This window comes from Schistocerca piceifrons, chromosome 1, assembly GCF_021461385.2.
Source record: "Schistocerca piceifrons isolate TAMUIC-IGC-003096 chromosome 1, iqSchPice1.1, whole genome shotgun sequence".
In the NCBI taxonomy this organism is placed as follows: domain Eukaryota; kingdom Metazoa; phylum Arthropoda; class Insecta; order Orthoptera; family Acrididae; genus Schistocerca; species Schistocerca piceifrons.
In genome coordinates, this window is record NC_060138.1 from 796,920,078 (window position 1) to 796,947,833 (window position 27,756).

Consider the following 27,756-nt stretch of genomic DNA (forward strand, 5'->3'; position numbering starts at 1 on the left):
GCTCTCACTTTGACAGCTGCTGCAACCCCCAGGGTACCCAATAACAGTGCTCTTTCTGAGCACCTTCCTATTTCTTTCTTGAGAAATGCTGATTTGAGTCCTTAATTGAACTTCGAACAATTTCCAGTCTCGTTACTGCTTTCAGAGTGCTGGAATAAAATACGGAAATCCCACAGCGTATGCCAATGGCGAGTGCGCAAAGATAACTGAAGCCAGAGATATTCACCCTGCTTGATTGATATATGTGCAGAACAGATAGGTCGTATCTGTAACTTCAGACTTTCCCTTTTTGGTGTTATTCACGAAAATGAAAACGGATTGTCGAAAATATCATTCGGCTCACTCACACCAGAAGGTAGTTTACATCTAAGTCGAGTCACATTAACATGGCCACTTCTAAGTACCAGAGGCAGCCACCACTGTCATCACACATACCGCATGTACACTCGGTTCTTCACTGGTATCCACAGAGTTGGCTCAAGAGGGCCACACTTAGCACCATACAGGATCTCAGCAGTCCCATGTGACCAGCATCTGAGAGAACACACATATTGCCGGCCGGGGTGGTCAGGCGGTTCTAGGCGCTACAGTCTGGAACAGCGCGACCGCTACGATCGCAGGTTCGAATCCTGCCTCGGGCATGGATGTGTGTGACGTCCTTAGGTTAGTTATGTTTCAGTAGTTCTAAGTTCTAGGGGACTGATGGCCTCAGCAGTTAAGTCCCATAGTGCTCAGAGCCACTTTGAAACATTTCTATACGTCTTACATGCATTTAATGGCGCCAGGAGTTTGCACCAGGTCGCCAAAATTCGCATATCGCTAAGAATATCTACTAAGTTTCGCTGCCACTCGGTAATTACAGTTCACACTGCATCTTTGTAACTAGCTGCACTTTAATTATAAGCGCACGGTGTAACGACGCTATTTGCTATTCTTGTTGGGGAAAATTTAATGGTCAACTGTGTATTGTTTCTCCAGTGTAGTAGTGTACATTAAGAAGTAGGCGCTGCAGATGTCCCGTCTTGTGGTTCATCCCGATAGTGTCTGCACTGTACAAGACGGAACAAGATGGAACAGGAGACGCTAGACAGTATAACTGTCTTATCTTATTCCTATGAAAAAATGTGATGGAGGCAGTAAAATGTGAAGATGATTGTTGTGACAAACGAAACCAATGACACTGTGCAATAATTGTGGTTTAGTTGGTAGAATCAAAATTTGTAGTAGAAACCAGCACTGATTGCTCCGTGTTTCCGTATGGATGTCAAACGAGGAAGTTCTGGTATAAGCAACAGCAATGTCAGTGGATGATACAAAAACCAAAAGGGTATCTACACTATGTGATCAAATGTATCGGGACACCTGGCTGAAAATGACTTACAAGTTATTGGTGCCCTCCATCGGGCTGAACTATTTTCTGCAATTCCGAACACTGCTCTTCTAACATACAGCTTCCGAGGAATAGTACCGACTTCTTGGTAGCTAACAAACCACTGAATTAACGCATCTGACTTACTTTTTATCATAAAAGGCTTTGATTTCTGACCTGATCGAACAAAACATTTTCGTTCAATTTACAATTTCTATGCTCACCTAGCCATTTGAAAGAATATTCTCCCTGATACTATGTAATTCTTATCTGTTGAAATAACCAGTTAAAATGTTGCAATTTACTCCATCTCATCAGATATTCAATAATTGTTTCCTAAAATGATATGCATTCATCTTGAAATTTCAGATATTGCGCTTTTGGAAGATCAACTAGAAAATCCTTAGCTTTTGAACTAACAAAACCAGATTCTGTCTGTTTGTTAAAGGGTCAGTTACTTCACGTAACCTCATCCTGACTTCATTCAGTGAAATCTCTTTCACGTCAATTCGGGCAAAGAACTTTTCAAACAGCCTTACCTCTGCCATGAAAAGACAGAAATAAGCTTCGCCAACTTCATTAGAGACAAAAGATTTCAAGAGAGGCGGACATTTATCTGTCCAATGACACGAAATAAGATTTTAATGGCTCAAACATTATTAAAAAAAATTCCAATTTCCAGAAATAAGCTCAACCAACCTTTTTTTCATGGGAATTGAGGTCACATTAACAGATTCGCGATAATAAACGAAAAGCACTACGTTACTTATGTTCTACAAGATTAATTTATTGCTTTAACCGGTTTCCAACTTACTTGGGCGTCATTCAGACGTTAAGTGACTATTGTCGCCAAAAAATTACAATTTTTATAAACTACACTGGACAAGATGTTACATATCTTGATTGAGACACTGTCTCTTGGTAATGCAATTTAAAAGGTAAAACATTGAACAATAAATAAATATGAAGAGAGCAAACAGTAAAATCATCAACATTTCATTAGAAAAACCGTGCGTAAATAACAGTTTACGTTAATAAACAAACCCAATAACATAAGATAAAATTAGTACTTGACAAGACTACATCAGGGGGTGTTAAATGTGGAAATCGCTGCAGAAATGAATTAAAAGAAAGAATTGACAGTTAGTACAACAGATAATATGGAGTACATAAATAATCACAATAAGATAAATAGTTATGACTAAATACAGGAAAATGGAGGAATATGAGGGAACACACGGTAAATGTCATGTTTAACAACGTGGTAGTGCCGCAATTTAAAATATAGAAAGGTGAACCATAATTTTTAAATGTCAGTACCACCACACCTTCAAAGATATCATTTACAGTGTGTTTGTGCCTCACTCTAGACGTGTAACATCTTTTCTAATGTTATTTATAAACATTGTAACTTCTTTGGCGGCATTAATCAGTTAATTTCTGATGATGGCCTTGTAAGCAGAAAACCAATTAACGCAATACATTAACTCCGTAGAACACAAGCAGAATATGCGTTTAATTTTTTTATAATGTTGTTCTACGAAGAACCGACGGAAGAATTAGTTATCATGATAAAATTCGCGATACTTCATGCGTGATTCAACTCTAATAGTATATACATAAAAGTGATTGTACAGTTTCACAATTTAAGGCTTGAACGTCTACAGGTTTCAAGACTGGAATTCCTCGACGTAGAGCGTCCCATGCCCGATGTAAAGTTTCCCAGGCACACGAGACGAATAGATGGCGAGACTCACTCTCCAGGCTAAGTCGCGAGACATCTGTGATGACGAGACAACCTTGACGTCTCTGAGGCCACTCACTGTGGCATTCCCTGAGGAATGCAGTGCCTCTGCGGCTTGAAGAGCAGCCTCTCGAAGGCGAGATAGACATTCTCACGGGAGACATGTCACCCAGAGGCTTATGTAAGGCTGCTAGTGAGAACACGTACTGTTCTTTTTGGACTTCAGACTACTAAGCCAGTATAGCAATCCTGACGGTGGGTCATGCATGGCATGTGAGTGACATGTCCGTACTGCAGCTGAATGTTTCCTCTGTCCTAAAATATTTCCAGGAGATGCGGAATGAACGCACCGGCCACACACGAGGCCTGATCCATCTTGTTTTGAGCACTGTAGGTTTCTAATCTGTCGAAGATCCGGTCATGCATAACGCCATCGAAATTAGCTCACTTTGCCAATTTGATTTCCCACGGCTCTAATTCTGTGTGCCAGACGCAAACAGTCCACATTCAGGACCATTATACCCCGGCCCCTGCCCATATGAACCGTTGCAGGTAAACTCTCCGTCCGAGAAGTTCCGATACTGGTTTAATTTGTGGCGTACTAGTGGCCCCTGCGCAGTAACTACCGTGACACTTGAACTAAAAACTGTATTCTGCCGATGTGCACCCGACAAGTCAGTTGTGAACGGGCAGTGTTAAGTAGCGGACATGCGTGTATGTCAACGTTTCTGTGACACAAATCGCAGTGGAGCAACGAACTGAACGTCTCTACATCAAGTATCCAAGAGATTCTCCAAAATGTTTTGAAGAAGAGAGAAGTGCGTGCAAAGCTTGTACCGCACACCTTGAATCCCGAACGAAGACGACAACATGTGGACCCCTACCGCGACACCGATAATTCTTTTCTGGAAAAAATCATCAAAGATGACGATACTTGGTGTTACCAATACGAATCTGTCACAAAACGACGAAATTCATATGAACGCTTTGACGACATAACTGACATTCAAACCAATAGAACGCGTGAGTTGAAAAACATCGTAAAGAACTTCTTCTTTGACAGTTTCACTTACTTATATGAACATTCTGTGTGTGTTACGCATGTGGGGCGAGATTATATAGAACACCTGCAGCATTAAAACCACCATCTTAATGTTTTTTATTTTCTTATGCTTCAAATCCCGAAACTTTTTGGACTGGTAGGTACACTAAACGGTATCGTAATGTCGTAATAGGTACATCAAGTATTTTCGTGCTTTTCCGCCACAGTTTAATCCGTATAGTAAAGCCATGAGCTATGTTTTTTCTTCTTGGATCTCGAATATAAAGTACCTTGTAAATACGGCTGCACAGTATACCTGCCTCTAACTCCATGAAAATTTAATCGATCTTGCTGGTAATCCATTATACCTCACTTAGGTGTTACGTATTTCTTTCTCCGATTTCGTCTGGATGTTAGTGCGTAGTACTAGATGAACGTGAATATTTTTTTGGAAGGATTTCATGTCTGTGACGTCATTGTCCAAGTTTAGACATTTGGCTACCATCTATTTAATATTCACGTTCTCTGCGACTTGTTTGCGGTCCATTATTGTATTCTTTTCAGAAATTAACAACAAATTCAGTTTAGAATATCGATGTTACACCCACCATATCTTTATTTTAAAACAGGAGATTTAGCCCCTTACATCTATGCAATCTCTGGCTCGTTTGAGATATGAGTGGCGTATGCCTAGGCTATCCGTGGTAATGAGAAGTCCGCCTCCTACAGGACTGGTAGAAAAATCTACAACGAAGGTCGTTACAGAAGCACCAAGCCTTTTATTCAGATCCTCTATGCGTCATTTGAACAGTGGACGTCAATTCACCTCGGATATGATGCTGCATTTACTTACGCTAATAATCTCATCTGTTAAAATAAACACAACTTTTTGAAATGGAGATGCTGCATATACTTGCGGTAAAGAAACACAAGTTTTTGAAATAGGAGATCACGTGACATTCAAAACCACCTCTTCGTCTATTAGGAGGCTAGAAATAACCGTCTACAGATGGATTCCGTATTCTTGATCTTAGACAGGCTTCTGATTCAGTTCTGAATCATCATTTAGTCAATAGGATTCGATCTTACAGAACATCTAGCCAGACTTCCATTGGATAAAAACTTCCTGTGAGGTGAAATTTAGAGTGTAGGACTACTGTCAATCATAATCGGAAGTAACATCGACAGTGCATAGTGGAAGTATTATAAAAGTACTGCTGGCAAATAAACCGAAAGAAAAATAAAACAAATTAACAAGAGATTCTCTAAAAATTAAATGTGCAATATTATTCGCAAAATCCATATCTAAGAAGACTGTGACAATTATATAGAACAACACCTTAATAGTTGCAATGAAAAAATATGGAAACAGAAGAGCTATCACGAAATTAAGGTACGGTAGCTTAGCAGTGAATAACGTTACAGAAATAACCAAGGAGTATGTATTGTCGTTCTATCTTTAATATCTGTGCAGCATTTGACTCTATTTTGACAGTCTATATGATGACGGCATTTGAAAAATGAGAAAGCGGTTTTGTATCTCAAATAAGGCTATAGTTTAATTTATATGAAATTAAGAACTAACAAAATTTAAATTTGGGAAGTGAGTTAGACAGAGCAACGGCATTTCACTAAGACTGTTTTCCACTTACTTGTAAGAGGCACCCTGAGAACAAGATTAAATTAATTACTGTGCACACAGAGGCACTTAAACAATAATTCTTCCCGCGCTCCATACGTGAATGCAAACCCTAAGCTTACTGATGAAATTGTTTTATTTGTTTCTAATCCAAGGGAAACTCAACAAATAACGGAAGAATTAGGTGCAATAATTGTGAAGATAAGGTTGAAAATTAACTAAAGTTAGACCAATACGTTGTGTATGCAGTATCCTGAGATTAACAAAGCGATGGTTAAACCAGTCAATGATCGTGTACATAAAGCAAATCAAAACGAAGAGTGAGTGAACACTGTAAAAATAAATAGGAGAATAAAAATGCCTCGGATTTCTGAAAGCATAACCGGCGTCTGCTGCCAGTTCTAAAAAAAATAAAAAATTGAAAATTGTCCAATGGCAAACGGAAAAAAAGTCTTACGAATAGCAATAATAGGCAGAAAATAAATGATGAGAGAAAATATAGCAGTGCAATGAAAACCCAGCCAAAGTTGCAAATACAACTTCTTTTTTATTTACTCGGTGACTCGTTTCGGGACGGGAGCCATTTTCATATCATCGTAACAGATAGCCAAAATGGTATTTCTAACCTATACACGGGCTCTGTCTTTTAAGCACAAAGTTGTCTTTTAAACAGAAAGTTGTCCAAGTGTAAAGTGAAATATAATAGTTTTAGGGAAGGGATTGTAGTCTGACCTATGACATCCTCGCGAATCAACCTTTCTTCAGGAGGGGGAAGTTCGAAGCCTCGTCTGGAATTACGCGTTTTCTCGGAATTACTTCAGTCTGTACAAGGTTATTTCCTTCAAGAAAGCAATGACAGAATGCTTTTGCTGGTGCTCTTTGGCTAGTAACATCTATTATACATCTACATCCATACTCCGCAAGCCACCTGACTGTGTGTGGCGGAGGGTACTTTGAGTACCTCTATCGGTTCTCCCTTCTATTCCAGTCTCGTATTGTTCGTGGAAAGAAAGATTGTCGGTATGCCTCTGCGTGGGTTCTAACCTTTCTGATTTTATCCTCATGGTCTCTTCGCGAGATATATGTAGGAGGGAGCAATATACTGCTTGACTCCTCGGTGAAGTTATGTTCTCGAAACTCAAACAAAAGCCCGTACCGAGATACTGAGCGTCTCTCCTGCAAAGTCTTCCACTGGAGTTTAACTATCATCTCCGTAATGCTTTCGCGATTAATAAATGATCCTGTAACGAAGCGCGCTGCTCTCCGTTGGATCTTCTCTATCTCTTCTATCAACCCTATCTGGTACGGATCCCACACTGGTGAGCAGTATTCAAGTAGTGGGCGAACAAGTGTAGTGTAACCTACTTCCTTTGCTTTCGGATTGCATTTCCTTGGGATTCTTCAAATGAATCTCAGTCTGGCATCTGCTTTACCGACGATCAACTTTATAGGATCATTCCATTTTAAGTCACTCCTAATGCATACTCCCAGATAATTTATCTAATTAACTGCATCCAGTTGCTGACCCGCTATATTGTAGCTAAATGATAAAGGATCTTTCTTTCTGTGTATTCGCAGCACATTAAACTTGTCTGCATTGAGATTCAATTGCCATTACCTGCACCATGCGTCAATTCGTTCAGATCTTCCTACATTTCAGTAATGTTTTCCATTGTTACAACCTCTCGATACACCACAGCATCATCTGAAAAAAGCCTCAGTGAACTTCCGATGTTATCCAGAAGGTCATTTATGTATATTGTGAATAGCAACAGTCCTACGACACTTCCCTGCGCCACACTTTATTGAGAATGGCATGCTGCATTCTGTTATCTAGGACCTCTTCAATCCAATCACACAATTGGTCCGATAGTCCATATGCTCTTACTTTGTTCATTAAACGACCGTGGGGAACTGTATCGAACTCCTTGCGGAAGTCAAGAAACACAACATCTACCTGGGAACCCTCTGAGTCTCGTGAACGAATAGCGCGAGCTGGGTTTCACACGATCGTCTTTTTCGAAACCCATACTGATTCCTACAGAGTAGATTCCTAGTCTCCAGAAAAGTCATTATACTCGAACATACTACGTGTTCCAAAATTCTACAACTGATCGACGTTAGAGATATAGGTCTATAGTTCTGCACGTCTGTTCGACGTCTCTTCTTGAAAACGGGGATGACCTGTGCCCTTTTCCAATCCTTCGGGACGCTACGCTCTTCTAGAGACCTACGGTACACCGCTTCAAGAAGGGGGGCAAGTTCCTTCCCGTACTCTGTGTAAAATCGAACTAGTATCCCATCAGGTCCAGCAGCCTTTCCCTTTTTGAGCGATTTTAATTGTTTTTCTATCCCTCTGTCGTCTACTTCGATATCTACGATTTTGTCATCTGTGCGACAATCTAGAGAGGGAACTACAGTGCAGTCTTCCTCTAACCTGGACGTCCCTAGGGTTGCGCGGCAGGTGGACGTGTCGGCGTGCCCCTGCTGGGCACGCAGCCCGCAAGGCGCGGCGCGCACGCACGCCGGCAGGAAGGCGCGCTGGAGGGCCCTCGACGCGCCGCCAGGCGCTGCTGAATAAAGGCAATTCCCCCACCCGTCACCAGCCGGCCGGCCCGCTGCTCGTCCGCAGCGCTCCGTCTGCCGCCACCTCACACCTTACCAGCCGCTGCTTATCACCTCATCTCACTGCTGCCCTGCAGCACAACCCCCCTCCCTCGTGCACTGATGAGCTACCTGGGTGGCAGACGGCAGCAACAGGTCTATTTTACTACGACGAAACCTATCGTTCGTAACGCTGACAAAAATATTCAAATGGATCTGAGCACTATGGGACGTAACATTTGAGGTCATCAGTCCCCTAGAACTTACAAGGAACCTCTCCATGGCACCCCCTTCAGATTTAGTTATAAGTTGGCACAGTGGATAGGCCTGAACTCAGATCAATCGAGAAAACAGGAAGAAGTTGTGTAAGACTATGAAAAAAATAAGCAAAATATACAAAATGAGTAGTTCATGTGCAAGATAGGCAACATTAAGGACAGTGCGAGCTCAGGAGCGCTGTGGTCCCGTGGTTAGCGTGAGCAGCTGCGGAGCAAGAGGTCCGTGGTTCAAGTCTTCACTCGAGTGAAAAGTTTAATTTTTTTATTTGCACACAATTATCAAAGTTCAGGCACTCACACATAAACAACTTCGCTCTCCAAAATTCCAGGACATGTTCAGATTTGCTCTGACATATGCAGGATTTGACGCACTACACACAGAAAAATTTGAAAACGTTAAAAACATCTGTTTTGACAGATCACAGGGAAAACTGTGCGACTGTGAAACTGTTGCATTCATTTGTTGCAGTTTATGTGACAAACTCTTATGTTTTCATCACTTTTTTGGGAGTGATTATCACATCCACAAGAAAACCTAAGTCGGGCAAGGTAGAAGAACATTTTTACCCATTCGCCAAGTGTACAAGTTAGGTGGATCGACAACATATTCCTGTCATGTGATGCACAAGCCGTCACCAGTGTCGTATAGAATATATCAGACGTGTTTTCCTGTGGAGGAATCGGTTGACCTATAACCTTGCGACCAAATGTTTTCGGTTCCCATTGGAGAGGCACGTCCTTTCGTCTACTAATCGCACGGTTTTGCGTTGCGGTCGCAAAACACAGACACTAAACTTATTACAGTGAACAGAGACGTCAATGAACGAACGGGCAGATCATAACTTTGCGAAAATAAAGAAAGTAAACTTCTCACTCGAGGGAAAACTTCAACCAAGGACCCCTCGTTCCGCAGCTGCTCACGCTAACCACGGGACCATGGCGCTCCTAAGCTCACATTCTCCTTAATGTTGCCTATCTTGCGCATGGACTACTCAGTTTGCATATTTTGCCTAGTTTTTTCATAATTCCACACAACTTCTTCCTGTTTTCTCGATTGATCTGTGTTCAGTTTTTCAAGGTCTATCCACTGTGCCAACTTATAACTATATCTGAGGGGAGTGCGATGGGGAGGTTCCCTTGTTAGAACTACTTAAACATAACTAACCTAAGGACATCACACACATCCATGCCCGAGGCAGGATTCGAACCTGCGACCGTAGAAGTCGCGCGGTTCCAAACTGTAGCGCCTAGAACCGCTCGGCAACATCGGCCGGGGAAACGCTGACAGGACCAGCTCGGTGCACCCCACTGCAGTCACTAAGCTACGCTCCAAAATATTGTTCCAGCTACGGTCCCCCACAAAGAAATGTGATTGAATTAAATCAACATAGATTTCACCATAACTTATACTTATCTATTTCAAATCTGTTGTTACATGTCGTTTATATTCTAATAACCGACAACCTCTCTCCAGTGGCTTTCGCCTGTTTGTGTGCTTGCTTCATCGAACACGTGCAGATAAAATAGGGTCTCGACTCATATTCAGACCTAGCAAAGAGCTAGTCTTAGCTCAGTAAGGGACTAGATAGTTATGATTTTAACACGTGCACTTGTAGGTTACTGTGTTCACCGCATGTGTACCGAAAAACAATCACTTTTAATTCAAAAACTGTTATCAACAAAAGTTTAAATATCGTCAAGAACAACAATAATCACGCAACGAAGGCACAATAGGAGAGCTCAGGCGAATAGATCACTGTCAATACAATGCAACAAGCCGAAGACTACAAATACAAAATGAATGGGAAAATTACGGTGACGCTGCAAACTTGAGACGTCAGCAGCGACAAGCGACAAACTACCTCGAAGTGACGTTAGCTACTAGTGTGACCCAAGCGATGGGCGCTGTTGTGCACTGCTTTGTGCACAACAGTAAGGAGACGTGAGCTACAGCGTGGTAGAGAAGCTGGACTGGAGCAAACATGATTATTACTTGTAGCTTTCTCCAACCATTGCGAAGAAACTGTACTAAAGAAAAAAAAAAAAAAAAAAGCGTCCACCTATTACAAGAAGCAAACGACATCGCGTCGTGCAGCGTGAGGATCCTGCTATTAATGCACGAGCAAACTGTCAGGGGCTGACTAAGACTGAAGACTATCAAAGACTGCGACTGAGACTGGACCTTGTACCTGCTACGACCATCCTATACCGCAGTGGCAAGCGCCCTCGTAGTCGCGAGCAGCTCAAGGCGTGGCTCAGCAGGCACGCATCATTGGATCCGCTGTCCCCCCTCGACACCGCCATCAGCGTCTATCGGAAACGTGTGTTTCCATTGCCAACTGTGAGACGGCAGTGGGGGTGGTATCGATTTATGATACTACAGACACAGGAAAGCATAACGATGTCTGATCACTCTACATGTTTGCTGCCTGCAGGTGATTATCACTTACCATGGAGCCATGCAACAGGCTAGTTCTTATGGATTTTCACATACGAACGGTGTTTCCAAGTAAGGTCCGTTTTGTTGTAGACACTAGTAGTTCGCGCGCATACCGCTACGAGCGCGTGCGTCGTGTACCAGCTCTGTAGCTAAGCTGTACGGTTCTGTCCTGTGCTTTCAAAATGTTTAAGACTATCACTCGCGTGTGAGGTTCACTCAGCGATACGCTTTTTTCCAGCAAGGAATCTGTCTGTTCCAGGAATTCATCGACAGATTTGCAAAGTGTACGGTCATACTGTTATGAGTGCGTAAGTGGCCACGAGAATTCAAAGATGGCGGTGACAACGTCCAAGATGAGGACCTCTTCAGTCGCCCTTCTTTTTTTACAGACAATTTGGTGGCTTCGGTTGAAGCGAGGATTCGTGAGAACAGGCGCTTCACAACAACAGGTCTGTCAAACGAATTTCCTGACGTGTGGAGATCAGTGCTTTGCAACATTGTTTCTGAACACCTAAAGTTTAGGAAACTGTGCTGCAGTTGGGTCCCGAAACTCCTAACAGAGGACCACAAAAACCAGAGATTTGAGTGTGCGATGAAGTTCTTGACTCATTATCACGAAGAAGGTGACGGATTCTTGAGTCAGATCGTAACTGGAGACGAAACATGGGTTTCGCATATTACGCTCGAATCGAAGCAACTAAGTATGGAATGGAAACACACACACACTCGCCTGTAAAGGTGAAGGCGAAACAGACTCTGCCCCAGCTCAAAATCATGGCGTTGGTGTTTTGGGATAGGCATGGTGTTTTGTTGGTCGACTTCATGCAACGAGGAACCACTATCAAAAAAATGCAGACTCATACTGCCAAACCCTGAGAAAGCTACGCAGAGCGATTCAAAACAAAAGACGTATCATGCTGACAAAGGGAATTCTCCTTCTCCATGACAATGCAAGACCTCACGCTGCAGGTCAGACCCGCGATGTATTGGACAGTTTTGGCTGGGAAATTTTAGACCACCCACCCCACAGTCCTGATCTTACACCGAGCGATTACCATCCGTTCCTCCACCTCAAACAGCACCTCAGTGGCAACCGTTACAATGATAAGGACGACGTGAAAACGGCAGTGAAATCTTGGCTATCGGAGCAGGCAGCAAGTTTTTATGAAGAGCGTATTTTAAAATTGGTTCAGAGGTATGACACGTATTTCACCAAACTTGGCAACTATGTCGAAAAATAGAGTGAAGTTTGTACTTTCTGAAAATAAATTTACTTTTTTTGAAATAACCTTTCGTTGTGTACTTTTGTTGAGACGGACCTTACTTAAAAAACACGCCTCGTATAAAGGCATAAATATTATATATGTGATCGTCTGTCATTTCTTGCGGAATTTCGGACAGCAAATGTAGGCCGCTTCCACCCCTCCCACCCAATTTTACTGGAAACTCTATGGTCACCAGCTTTATTCTTTAGATGGCACATTTAAAAGAGGTATTGTCAAATGAGTACTGAGCTATTACACGTACTTCTGCTCATAGGTGCATCTGAACGCTACGGTTTTCTAATTAAAAAAATAGTCAAATATTTAATTGATCTCATTCGTACCAGGAGACCAAAAACGAAATTTTCACGTTCGAGTGATGTTTACGAGGACATGCTGAATACCAATGCATCCGAATTTCTTATGTGAAAACTCTTAGAGTTTTTCAAATAAATCAAGCGTTGTTAAGATCCTACGGCTTTATTGTTAGTGTCTACGTATTTACAGCCCTATTCTGCTAGAGGGCTCCGAATTTTAGCGTGTAACATGACGTAGTGTAATGTACCGTCGTCGGTGCGTGAGAAACAGCGTACTGTAACCGAGTTTCGAATTCCATGAGTTGGTCCACACGTGGAGAACCCTCTCTTTCATATGACAGTGCCGGACCACACACGAGTGCTGCGAGATCTGCAACAATCCGACGCTTTGGGTTCACTGTCACTGAGCCTCCTCTTTACAGTCCAGACTAGGCCACAACCCGTTTTCATCTGTTTTCTAAACTTAAAGAACAACTTCGAGGACTTCGCTTTGATAGTGATGAAGCGGTGCAAGCAGATGTGAGGTTGAGCCTCCGTCAACAAAGTGAAGTATTCTACAGCGACGATATCAACACATTGGCTTCCCGTTGGGAGAAATATGTTTCGTCTTTAGGGTAACTTACCATGACAAATAAATATGTAGACCTGAAGAATAAACATGTGAATATGAATAACGTTTTTTTTTAATTTTAAAAGCTTTAAGAGTTTTCAGATGAAAAATTCGGCAGCATTACTTTTCAGCACACTCTCATATTTTCTTCTCCTGGACATTAGTTGTGTCTATTCCAGTAATGGTGGTTCTCTTTGAATACGCTCACGATGTTTCTCAGAATCTTCTTTTCATAGACTTTTGGTTATTCTGTCAGAACTTTCTTTTTTGATTTTGAAGTGCTATGCATACTGAGCTTTCAGTTACTTCTGTGGTATTGTATATCATAATACTGATGGATTCTGATAATTTATAATGAATATCTTTTACAAGTTGGTATACCATTTCTGTTTCCTTTTTTCTGAAACTGGGCCTTTTTTCTCAGAGATTTTGGGCTCCATGAACTCACCAAATCAGTTGAATTTCTGTTGGCATCATTTTAGCATAGAAATATGTGCCGCTGCTGTTGCTGATTCAACAATTTTGCTTATGATGCTCAGCGGGATGTGATGATAATTTTCATATCCCTTCACTACATTGTTCCGGAAATTTCACTGTGAAGCAAACACGTGAAAATGTATTGATAACGAAGTCTCTTGTACAAGGTGTGTTCTAAAAGTAACGAAAATTCTGTCATTTCACGCGTTGAATTAGTCCGATTCGCACGATCTTTTTCATTGTGTTGGTAAATACACCTGAAAAGTATCTGTACATTGTTCTCCACAGCGGATATTTGGTATGTTTTCAAAAAGATTGTATGTGTTTTGGTAGTATCAGCGATTATTTATGACGTAAGAAACTGATTGGAGAATTCGTATCATATTTTGCCGTAAGAATGGAGTAAAGTGCAGCATAATTTTGAAAATGTTAAACATTGGATTTGGTGAGTCTGTTATGAGTAAAATCAAGCTTTTCGAGTGGTATAAGCGTCCCGATAAAGCCCATGAAGACGACGAGACCCAGGATTCCCCATCTTCAACCGAAGAAATCGTGGAAAAACTGAAAGAAATGGTTGTGGACGAACGCCGAATCACAGTCAGAGAAGTCGCTGTTGGTGTTGGTATCATCTGGCTCATGCTACGAAATGTTTACCGATGTTTTGGGTGTGAAAGTCGTGACGTTAGAAATTGTTCCAAAATTGTTGAATTTCGAATAAAAGCAGCGTTGAATGAAACTCGGTTCGGAGTCTCTAGACAAAATAAACAGCGCTTCATAACTATTGAAACGTGTCATGACAGGTGATGAAACGTGAGTTTACGGATATAACGTCGAAAGTAAGGCTAAGTGGTTCCCGTGGAAGCATTCTGAGTCGCCAAGACCGAGAAAAAGATAGTCAAGTGCGGTCAAATGTGAAGGTTATGCTCACTGCGTTTTTCGATTTTTAACGGCACAATGCACCATGTTCTCGTCAGGAGGTCGAACGATTGGTAAGGATTACCATTTACAAATTCCACAGTGTTATGTGGGAAGCAATCCGAAAGAAACGCGTGGATTTTTGGCGAAACGATCCATGAATTTTGCACCACGATAATGCATCTTGTACTTCGTTGCTTGGTGGTGTATTATTGGTCAAAAACAATATTTAATTGATGCCTTAGTCTCCATAATCGCCAGAGATGGTCCCATGCGGTTTTTTTTCTTCCCAGCAATAAGAAAATCCTTAAATGCCAGTCGTCATACAAGAATAGGTAAGATTAAAAACGCATCGCAGAGAGAGCTAAAAACTATCCCAAAAATCGGGCCCCAGAACGGTATTGGGGACTGAAATAATTGCTGCTAAGAGAATAATATGTAATGGGAATTTCTTGAAGAGGATACCTTTGATGTAGACGAATAAATAAAATTCTTTAAAAAAATTACCGTTAATTGTTGAGGACACCTCGTTCTGTGTAAGTTGATAAATGTGAAAGTAATTGAAATTGTAGAATTTTGAATGGCAATCGCCAGGTGTAAGTCTTTCAACAGGACGCCACTTCGGCGATTTGCGGGTACCTAAACTACCCACGTTATCCAATCAGGGAAAGAGGACCCGCAGTTTTAACGTGGAATCAGAATGACGTGTCGTTTCTGGCGACTCCTCAGATCGTTGGGATGTGAAGGTTAAGACGAAGACTGAAACATTTGTGGTACGATTGGGATTCTGTCTCGCGATCTCGCCGTTTCAAGTCATGCTTTTTACCGCTGGACCACCTTTTTTCTTGTCTTTTGATGTGTTTCTTCCTCGTTACTTCTTGACTAGCTCTTTGTTATTGTCGTGTAACGTATTTCACACTCTGTCGATGAGAAGTGCACTCAATTTTTCTTACTTCTATCAGGGAACAGGCTGAGCTTCAGGCTCCAGGTGTGAAATGGTAAATAATGCAGCGAATAGCGTGATTTATATACTCGATTACTGTTATGTTTAATTGAATATCAAAGTCATATTGATTATTTAAATTGAATTATTTTACTACATTTATGGTTGTTCTTCTGCATGAACGCAAGGAAGAAGCGCTTCAGGTTACTTACATACTTCGGCTCTTTTACGCAAGTGAAGTTCTTTTTCGCGGCAATTAATCATTAATGACAAGTTCAAACTTTAAAGAAGGGCTCTAATTATAAAGTTCGTTAAAAGTTCTTTCGGCGCAAATAGCCAAGACCTTGTACGTTCGGAAAAAAAAGGAACGTCACTATGTCAACAAATAAAAACTTGGGGCTTTTTCAGTTAACTGTTCTTTTATTAATGAGTTAGTTTCAGGAAAGACCCTAGTTCAGAAATGTACTAACTTGTCAGTCATCTGACAATGGTAAACCATAAAGCAAGTCACATCCGGAAAGACCGTAACTGCTGAGTTGTGTCGAACTTTAGAAGTTGCAGGTAAGTCAGTCCCGTCCCACAAACGTGTGAGGCTGCTAACGTAAGCCTGTGGATGGAGCCAGGCGCCGACGCAAGACATTGGCACTGGGTCATCGAACCACTGCTCTCGTCCCGTCCTCTAGCAACCCCCCTCCCACGCCCCCTCCTGTCATCCCATTGTTCCCCCACTCTCTCCGCCACGCGACAATGACTACTGCTGCGGTGCACTCATAGTCGATATGCTGGGTCTTTCCTTGAAATGATACGAACTGCCAGTAACGGTGTGATGGTGGATAAGGGGAAAATACAGTACGCTAGCTTAAGATAAGGAAATCTTGTTCCAAGGAATCAGTCTAAGGGTATGAGCGAAAAGCAGAATATTGTTTATTTACCATTGATCTTCTGATGATGGTTCTAACGGCTCTAAGCACTATGGGAGTTAGCGTCTGAGGTCATCAGTCCCCTAGAACTTAGAACTACTTAAACCTAACTAACCTAAGGACGTCACACACATCCACGCCCGAGGCAGGATTCGAACCTGCGACCGTAGCAGCAGCGCGGTTCCGGACTAAAGCGCCTAGAAACGCTCGGCCACAGCGGCCGACTCTTCTGATGATAAAAAGCCAAGTAGGCATACGTTTGTGATAATTTTTCTTATTTGTGCAACATGCTCAATGTGCTAGACTCACAACAGTGGCGCCCTGCATCTTCTACGCAGTCCTGACAACATTGTCACACAAAGTTTCATCATACTCTTTCGAACACCGCTGGTGTTGGTAGATCAGTTTGACAGCCAGAGATAATTCTTGCTTTTAGAACCCGTTCAGTTCCGAAGCGTGGCTCATACAGAAAAGTTTTCGCATGACTCCACATGAACAAATCAGAACGGTTCAGATCAGTTGTATGAGCTGGTAACAAAACTCTGCCTTCTCTTGCCACCCATCTTTCACAGAACGTCTGACATGGGTGTTCATGATCAATATTTATAAAGTCAGTTTAGGTTCCATCATGTTGGACCCACTTACATCAAGGTTAAGTCGCCTGCATTATTGTTTCCTACCCCCACTAAATGTGATATTTATTTTTTATTATTTATTGATTTATACAGCGTGATTTTTTCCCATCGTGTACAAACTCTAGGGACTGATCTATGAGAGGATACGGAACAAAAAAGGTCTAATGAACTTATGCCCGGAAATGCATGGTTTCCATGCTAGAGATCATTCATTCAGTCATACATTGTTACAGAGACAGCAGTCTAATACGCGCTGTACCATGCAGCCACAGTTTCTTGCATGTGACTTTTCCTACCCTGCTGGAAGAAATGCCATTGATGCCATGGAAAATGTTTTCCATGTGCCTCAATGCATACGTGTTCGCGGCGTAGCATGCTCTGTCTCATACGTTCACATTGGCCAGACTGCATCCGAACAGTGTCAAAAGCAGCATGAATACTCTGCTCCAATGTCTCCGCATCTGCAATGGGCTCTGCTTACACGATACTTCTGAGACGGCCCCATAATCAAGAATGGTACGGGTTGAGATCTGGTGAATGAACAGGCCATGCGGTTGGACCCCCTCGTCTTATACATCGGTAAGTCAAGACACGATTGAAATGTGTCCAGACGTTACGCGACGTCGGCTGGAGCACCATAATGTAGCAGCCACATAATCCTAAGAATCATCAATGGCATTTCTTCCAGCAGGGTAGGAAAAGTCACATGCAAGAAACGCCTGTAGTTCCAGCCTGTTAGGCGACGTGGAAGGAAGACTGGGCCCAAAATACAGTTGCCGATTATCCAGGCCCGAACATTCCGGCTGCACCGATGCTGATGATTCGCTGTCATCCACAGATGACTGTTATGGAAGTTGAATATACCACTCCGCTTGCAAGTAGCGTCATCTGTGAATAGGATGGATGACACAAATCCCAGAATTGTGGTTGCTTGGTGAAGGAACCGGAGACAAAACTGCTCCCGATGTGGGAAGTCTGTCACTAGTAAGCCCTGCATACGCTGTAAGTGGGAAGGGTAGCAACAATTGTCATGGAGAATGTTCCATACGGTCGTCTGGCTTACCCTGTACTGGCGGTCCAACTGACTGGTACAGACACGGCGGTCGCCTTCCATAGTGTTAATAACATTTTCCTCCGAGTCTGCTGTGCGAACATTTCGTGTACGTCCTTCATGATTTCCTGCTTCCTGAAACGATCCTGTCTCAGAAAACGGCGCAACGCCGTTGCAAACGTAGAACGCTGTGGTTGTTTTCGGCAGGGAAAGGTCTCTATTGCTGCCCGCCGCCCGTTGCCATTTACCTTTTCGTAAGTAAACACCACGTCGGCAAGCTCTCGATTTGAATGCGGAAGTATTGTGTACAACGCTGTATCACATCCAATACAAGGTGAGTCAGCAAGAGAAGTGAATCGGACACAACATTACCAATTACTACGGCAGGAGAGGGAACTAGGGCACGAATTGTGAGGAAGAGTAGCACCCTCTATGGGGAAACCATGCATACTGTCTGTAACTGTGATTGCATGGTACAGCGTGTATTAGACCGAAGCCTCTTTAACAAACATGATTGAATAAATGGTCTTTAGCGTGGAAACCATGCATTTCCGGACATAACTTCAGTAGATCTTTTTAGTTCCGTATCCTCTCGTCGATCAATTCCTAGAGTTCGTAGACGTTGGAAAAAAATAATCCTGTATAATTTCTCAAGATTAGGGCCATCAGACCCTCTCTTCTATCTACCCAAGCATTCTACATATTTTACATGAATATATTATGATGAGCATGTTATACTAAATTTTGGAATAAAAAATAACAATAGTACAGGTAAAAACTATACACAGTTTACATTATTTCATGATAAATACAACAATAAACAGTAATTATTAGAAGGGAGGTTTTGATTACGTCCACTAGCAGCAATGGGCAAGACAGAAATATGTTGTAAACGGGCGCGGCTGCTACGGTCGCAGGTTCGAATCCTGCCTCGTTAGGTTAGTTAGGTTTAAGTAGTTCTAAGTCTAGTGGACTGATGACCTCTGATGTTAAGTCCCATAGTGCTTGGAGCCATTTGATTTGGTAAACGGGAAAAAGAGGAACGTGATAACACACATTTAATAATTAAAATGGAAATGAAAGCGGCGTGACTTTCATTCACCTATATACTGATCTGTTTGTGTACTCTACAATACTAGCAACCATATACATAATAAATCTTTGTGGCAGAGTAAACAATCATTCGTACGTTCTCGTATTCCACTGAGAGAATTGTCTGACAAGTTATTTGGCTTCAATTCAGTCGTTCGGCACCAAGTTATCTGGAAATGATACAGTTATTTGCCCATCTGAAAACTGAAAGTACCTGTAGGCCTGTACCATTCCTAAGAATCCTTAATTGCCTGTTATTGGTTTCCATAACTGACTGCTTAGTTAAAATGGTTCCAAGCACTATGGGACTTAACATCTGAGGTCATCAGTCCTGACTACTTAGTATTTTACTTAATTTCCACCATCATCGTGGACAAAATATAAATTCACAATCTCTAGCAAGAAATTCTGAAAAAAAACTCGCAAAAAGTGATAACATTATAACGTCCTGTTTTCAAAGTTTACTGACATCTCTCAGCGAAGATTTATCTTTGAATGCTGGGTTCTTTTTCGTATAATTGTATAGTATAGTAGAATGTGAGGAGAGCTGAAGCTTTTGCAGAGCTTATCGTGTTGTTCGCGGTTCATAAGAGATTTATCTAAACAACAATTCATAGAAGTATCAATTTTTGCGTAATTCATGTTTCTACACTGTCAGTTTTTTGGATGGTACCAAAACTCAACCGTTTGTTAGAGGAAAATTGCTGCTCTAATGAATTAAAGACAGGTTTCTAAGTTAAAGTCAGATGGCATTTTTAGTTGATAGACCCGGACGGGTATGTTCAGCTCCATAATTGCAAAAGTTTCCTTCATTCGGACACTACTACAGCTTTTCTTCACGAAGTAATGTGAGTGAGTGATGTGAATAAGGGTGCATTGTACCGTCACAATTGTGGTTTGCAGTGGATATGGCAGAAAGGAGGGAGATTGTGGGACTTGCTGCCGACCCAAAGCCTACTACTATCAGATAGCACCACTCTGACGAACACATCAGCATTAAATGTCAGACGCCGAGGAGAATATAGTGATTAAACCTGAAAGATAGCAGCGCTCAGATCATAATTAGAACATGCTGCTACGTCTCTCCCCACTGTGGACAAAATAATATTGATGAAAATTTCTTTTTACACTGATTTCGAACCGACAACGTCCGGTTAAGCGGTACTTCATTATCATGCTCTAGAGAGCTAGAGAAAGATAAAAATGCGAACATCTTCAGCAGATTCATAACTGTGAGGCATTCTACCGTGATAGAAAGCTTTAAACCATGAAAGATTCCATGTAAACTGATACATTTTTGGCAGACGGTGTAACAGCTACAGAGCTGAGGGTGCGAATTGTGTTCTTATGTAACAGTCCTGTTTATGTTGGTGGTGAATATGTGGATCTTTCGAGACCAATGATTTCAGCTAAATTGGTTTTAGATCCGTCATATGAGTATCAACATTTCTGCCTTTTATAATATTTCTAATTATTTATCTGCCTTTACATCTCTATATCTGTACCTTCATTTCCTTTCAGGTTGCAACATTTCTTGTTACTTTGAAACGACACTAGAGCGCTATGCTTGCTTTGCTTGAAGAAAATGTCAACGTTACAAGCAAATATTTGGGATTTGTCTGTATCTTTTTTATATAACCATAAAATATGCGGGATTTAATACAAATAAAGACTGCGGCATGCTGTGTTTGTATTAAGAACTTACTATTTACTCAAAGGAAAATTCAAAATATGGCTTACCAGAGCCTCGAAATACACTCCTGGAAATGGAAAAAAGAACACATTGACACCGGTGTGTCAGACCCACCATACTTGTTCCGGACACTGCGAGAGGGCTGTACAAGCAATGATCACACGCACGGCACAGCGGACACACCAAGAACCGCGGTGTTGGCCGTCGAATGGCGCTAGCTGCGCAGCATTTGTGCACCGCCGCCGTCAGTGTCAGCCAGTTTGCCGTGGCATACGGAGCTCCATCGCAGTCTTTAACACTGGTAGCATGCCGCGACAGCGTAGACGTGAACCGTATGTGCAGTTGACGGACTTTGAGCGAGTGCGTATAGTGGGCATGCGGGAGGCCGGGTGGACGTACCGCCGAATTGCTCAATACGTGGGGCGTGAGGTCTCCACAGTACATCGATGTTGTCGCCAGTGGTCGGCGGAAGGTGCACGTGCCCGTCGACCTGGGACCGGACCGCAGCGACGCACGGATGCACGCCAAGACCGTAGGATCCTACGCAGTGCCGTAGGGGACCGCACCGCCACTTCCCAGCAAATTAGGGACACTGTTGCTCCTGGGGTATCGGCGAGGACCATTCGCAACCGTCTCCATGAAGCTGGGCTACGGTCCCGCACACCGTTAGGCCGTATTCCGCTCACGCCCCAACATCGTGCAGCCCGCCTCCAGTGGTGTCGCGACAGGCGTGAATGGAGGGACGAATGGAGACGTGTCGTCTTCAGCGATGAGAGTCGCCTCTGCCTGGGTTCCAATGATGGTCGTATGTGTGTTTGGCGCCGTGCAGGTGAGCGCCACAATCAGGACTGCATACGACCGAGGCACACAGGGCCAACACCGGCCATCATGGTGTGGGGAGCGATCTCCTACACTGGCCGTACACCACTGGTGATCGTCGAGGGGACACTGAATAGTGCACGGTACATCCAAACCGTCGTCGAAACCATCATTCTACCATTCCTAGACCGGCAAGGGAACTTGCTGTTCCAACAGGACAATGCACGTCCGCATGTATCCCGTGCCACCCAACGTGCTCTAGAAGGTGTAAGTCAACTACCCTGGCCAGCAAGATCTCCGGATCTGTCCCCCATTGAGCATGTTTGGGACTGGATGAAGCGTCGTCTCACGCGGTCTGCACGTCCAGCACGAACGCTGGTCCAACTGAGGCGCCAGGTGGAAATGGCATGGCAAGCCGTTCCACAGGACTACATCCAGCATCTCTACGATCGTCTCCATGGGAGAATAGCAGCCTGCATTGCTGCGAAAGGTGGATATACACTGTACTAGTGCCGACATTGTGCATGCTCTGTTGCCTGTGTCTATGTGCCTGTGGTTCTGTCAGTGTGATCATGTGATGTATCTGACCCCAGGAATGTGTCAATAAAGTTTCCCCTTCCTGGGACAATGAATTCACGGTGTTCTTATTTCAATTTCCAGGAGTGTATATACACATAATTCTTCCTCACTATTTGGCGTCCAGACAAGGAAAACTGCTATATAGTATCCGTCAGACAAAAGAAGAAAATGACAGTAACAATAAAAATGCTCAGAGATAGCACCCTATCCGAGAAAGATGATCATGAAACAACAGAACCTCCTGCGAAAAAAACGGGAAGACCACACTTTGGCAGCAAAGAGTTCATCTGACACGTGTGAGCAACAGCTAACTTGTGGAGGATTTATCAGATATCACGGTGACATTCTTGGAGTGCAAAAATACGCTATTTGATCGAGAGAAGCCTAACACTTTATAGCAGATGTAAATATGAGATGCGACAATAAAGTAATGAGACTGATTTTCTTTGCAAGATGTGGCAACCCGGCAGGCTTGAGTAGGCACAATATCTTTGACCTTAGTCTGTAAGCTGCTTCTAGCCCAAGCGGCACATCGATACAAGTGCTCAGTCGTGAGTTGTGCTGTAATACGTTAACATGTGTGTGTCTCTTGTCATGGAAAAGGAACCGCACAATATTGCGCAACGGTATGCCATTTCTTTTTGCGTTAAATTGGGTGAAAACGCAACGACAACTTACAGTAAGCTTCAGAAGGCTTTTGGAGAGGAGGTTATGTCAAGAGCTCAAGTTTTTCGTTGGCATAAAATGTTTAGTGAAGGCTGAACGAATGTTGAAGATGAAGACCGCAGTGGACGACCATCAACCTCACGGACGGATGTCAACAGTACATAACGAGTGGGTGCCTCCTGTACAAACAGTTAACCAATATTACTACAAATTAATTTTAGAAAGACTTCGTGAAAGAGATCTTCGTGTCCGTGCTAACATTGCTGATAATTGGATTCTGCATCACGATAATGCGCCATCCCATAATGCTCTGTCAGTACAGCAATTTTTAACCTCAAAACAAATTTCAGTACTACCACAGCCACCTTATTCACCAGATATCGCTCTGTGCAGCTTTTTTCTATTTCCAAGAATCAAAACGGCGGTCAAGGGTCACCATTTTCAAACAACACAAGATGTCCAAAAGCTGTGACGAGGGTCTTGGAGGATATTATAGAAGATGAGTTCCAGAAATGTTACCATCAATGGCAGAAGCGCTGGAAAAAGTGTGTGCAATCAGAAAAGGAACTACTTTGAAGGAGACAACACTAAACTTGACTAGAACGATAAGCATCATTTTTTTCACATCAGTCTCATTACTTTACTGTCGCACCTCGTATGGGGTGTGTCGTTCCCTGTCCGTGAGTACGTGCCCAGTACATAAAGACTGCCTGGTCTTGGTTTACCTGTGGTGGTTCTCTGTTTGCGCAGCTTTAGAGGGGTTGAAATGTCCCTGATGAATTTTTTACACAGGTGAAATCCAATGAATGGTTCACGTTCGAAGTCACTGAGCTCTCGTAACACACCGATTCTGCTGTTAGTGATTCTCTACTGACGACACAGTGCTCCCCGCCTCCTTTAATATTGGCGGACCAGCCTGTCGAGACTTCCAATGGTCAATTCCGCACTACACTGTGGCGTCCAGATACCTTTGATCAGAATGAGTATGTCTCTTGCTCCTATTGACGCTGACTCCTTTTGTCATATCTAATGTTCTGAATTTTTTTGACTGCTACTACAGCTTTTCGTTTCTCTGTTCACAGCTCTATCCGAGGAACCATAAGCAAGTCACCGGCAGTTGAGGGTTAACTGGTAAGTTGATGGAACTTTGGCAGTATCAAAAAGCGCGTATCAAAGTGTTCTGCTGTCTTTCTAAAGTTAGCACTGACTGTAAGAATATGCATCTGAATGCTATTGTGTGAAACCGTAGTGGTAACGTTCCAGTCATTAGTATTTTATAACATTTGGTTCTTATACTAAAGCATTATAATTAAACTTCCCTCTAGACATTTAAGTCTCATCTTCATCTACGATATTTATGGAAGCTGAATGAATGAATTAAAATTTGGGCTACGGCCGGGACTTTTTCTTTTTTTTTTTTTTAAAGGAAACCATTCAAATTTTATGAGTGATAGGCATTTTTCACTAAGTAACGCTTGTACCCTAGAACAATATAGTACAAATAACGAAGTATACCTGGATGCTATGCAACACTGCATGACAGGAAGTAAATGTTTTCTTTTATAACAAACATACGTTTAGAAAACACTGGTAGGACTATTGGAAGAACTTTTGACTCTTATTTGGATGTGAGCATGACAGATATTTAGCGGGGAGCACTTTGCAGCACTATTTTACTGAGAATAGATACTTTAGACTACTATACTTGACGATTTAAGTCGAGAGGCACTTATTCACTTTCACTGCACGCTTTCTTCTTGTGGTGAGTGTGGTGGGGTGTCTGGTGGCGGTGCTGTGGGTCACAGGCTGGGGAGGACTCCGCTAATTGCTGTCTGCAGTGGAATCTGCAGGCGAAGTTCTCACGGTAGCGCCTGTGCTGCTGTGCTGCTGGTTCTCCCAATAATTCAAAAACAGTCTTAATCGCATTTATTATTATTACTATACCGCCAACCGGTTTCAACCCGACGTAGGGGTCATCTTCTGGGCGTTTACACCATTGGTCGACTGCTGGTGGTGTCACTCCTGTCTACATAACGGCAGGAAACTATGTAGACAGGAGTGACACAACCAGCAGTCGACCAATGGTGTAAACGCGCAGAAGATGACCCCTACGTCGGGTTTAAACCGGTTGGCGGTATAATAATAATAATAAACGCGATTAAGACTGTTTTTGAATAATTGATTAATCATACTAATCGCTGCTTCTCTCCACAACCAAGTTGTCCAAAAATCGTCTTGTTCTCCTCCCAGAGGTCCATCTGGAAGGCCATGTGGTCGGTCTGCCTCCTCGCTAGGATGGCGTGTGCCGTCATGGCGAGGATCCAGAGAGTCACCAGCCGCTTGGGGCCGTGGAAATGGGCTGGAGTCTGGGGCAGTGATTGCTTCCACTGTGTTGCTTCCTGGCGTCGTTCTGTTGATAAATGGAAATGTCGTGTGGCTAGGGCCTCCCGTTGGGTAGACCGTTCGCCTGGTGCAGGTCTTTCAATTTTACGCCACTTCGGTGACCTGCGCGTCGATGAGGATGAAATGATGATGATTAGGACAAAACAACACCCAGTCCCTGAGCGGAGAAAATCTCCGACCCAGCCGGGAATCGAACCCGGGCCCTTAGGATTGACAGTCTGTCACGCTGACCACTCAGCTACTGGGGCGGACGTTCTGTTGATGTGGGCCACCATCTGCTGGTATGTTTCCCATATATTGATGGCATTCCCTCAGGTGAAACGGTGCTCGAGGGTATCGGTCATGGCACATACGTTACAGTTGTCACTTGCGACGAGTTTTATTTCCGGAAGTCTTTGGTTGGTTGTTAGCGTTCTGTTTACTATTTTGTACCATGTCTTCTTTGCATCTTTAGACAACACGTTTTTGGAGACTTTCCATATTTGTTTCCTGTTGTACAGCGAAAGTTTGTTTTCAGTTCTGCTTTTCGCCGGCGTCCCCCTGAGGGCCCAGTACATTCTCTTGGCTGTTCTGTGACCGAGATTCGCCACGGTGATCACAGCGTAGCTTTTGTTGACATAGTGCAGCCTGACGTGTCGCATACTGAAAGGGATGTGCCTCGTGTCGACCGGCGCTTTTTCTGATGTGGGCTTGTATCTTGCAATGACTGTGGCTGTGACGCTGTCAGAGTTTTTGTCCTGGATGGCGGGCGTTCGTTTCACTGGGAGTGCCGCACATTTGGTCCTTACATCCACTAGACCTAGTCCCCATTCTTCTATTGGCAGCGAGCACGTCGCTTGCGCCACTCTGAATGTATTTCGGCGCCACAGCAGGTAGTATACTGCGCTCTTAATTGCTAGCGCAATTTCGGTCGGGGTGCTTAGGATTTGCGCCAGGTACCATGCTTTCGACAGGATCGTGGTGTTTAACCTAGTCTGTTTTCTGATTGATCGTTAGTTTTCGGTTCGCGTGCTGTCTGGAGATGGTGCGTAGCACGTCTCTCCAGTTGTATGCCGCCATTCTAAGCGGACAAGGCTGTATAAATATTCCGAGGATTTTATGGCTCTCTGCTATTTTATACCATTGCCCGTCTGGTTTGAGCCGTTGATTCCCGATCGTCAGTAGCACTGTTTTTCTGGGGTTGGTTTGGGTGCCTGACGCTTTTGGAAAATGTTCACTATGGTTTCTACTCGCCCAATGATTTTCAATAAAGATGCCTACCTAGATCGTCAGCGTTGGCTTTTTCTCCTACGGAAAATCCTCTGATGTCGTTTGAGAGTTTCTGCAGCAGCGGGTCCAGTGCTATAGCGAAGAGAGCCATTGATAATGGACAGCCTTGCCTCACGGATCTGTCCAGTTTTATCTGTTTTGTTTTCCAACTATTGACTGTTATTGTCGATCTTGCAGTACTTAGTATCTTCTGTATGATTGTGATAAATTTTTACCCAAAACCGAGTCTGTTTAGTGTTTTTATGAGGTACCTGTGGTCGACCCCGTCGAAAGCCTTTTCGAAGTCTACCGAAATTATGGCACCGGCGCTTCTGGTGGTGTCTGCCTGTGCTATTATGTCCCTGTAGGTGCATGTGGCATCAAATATATTTTTTCCTGGTACCGCACATGTTTGCCACGAACTGATGACTTTTCTCATCGCCGATTTCAGGTTATTTACGATACGTTTCGCTATTATTTTATAGTCGGCGTTGATGAGTGTAATCGGGCGAAACTCTTCAATGCGGCGGGCGGCTTTCTCCTTGGAATTAGGGTTATTAATCCTTAGGGAAACCCATGTGGAATTTCAGCTCCATTGAGTATCTCGTTCACCATGTCTATGGATTGCACGTTCCATTACGCGCGGTAGAACTCGAACGGGAGGCTGTCGGCGGCCGGTGCTCTTCATCTGGTGCTGGTCTTCATCGTTCCTTTGACGTCGTCCTCGTCGACATTCTCTGTCAGCAACGCCCTGTCTGCGTCTGTCAGCACACTCCTCGTCTGGTGCAAAATTTCAGCAGTTGCCTCGTCGTCTGTCTCTTCTCATTGGAACATGTCTCGCAGATAGTCTTCGACGTGTTTTGTTAATTCCGTTTTAGTCGTAAGCATCTTCCCCTCCTTGTCCTGCAACTCACTTACGCACTTTCCTACGGCTCTCTTCTTTTCCCTGTTAAGTTGGTGCATGGTGAGCGGCTCTTCTTCCACTTCGCCATATGTTTTGCATCTGGTAA

The 27,756-nt window shown here is 43.2% G+C and overlaps 1 protein-coding gene across 4 annotated transcripts in view; it reads left to right on the forward strand.

The window, feature by feature from the left end:
• LOC124713610 (glutamate-gated chloride channel) overlaps positions 1 to 27,756 on the forward strand; it is a 711,599-nt gene that overhangs the window by 407,605 nt on the left and 276,238 nt on the right. For all 4 annotated transcript variants that reach the window (XM_047242962.1, XM_047242961.1, XM_047242960.1 and 1 more), the window contains exon 3: positions 24,178 to 24,226. The gene's annotated coding sequence lies outside the window, so the exon portion shown is untranslated. The remainder of the gene's footprint in view (positions 1 to 24,177; positions 24,227 to 27,756) is intronic.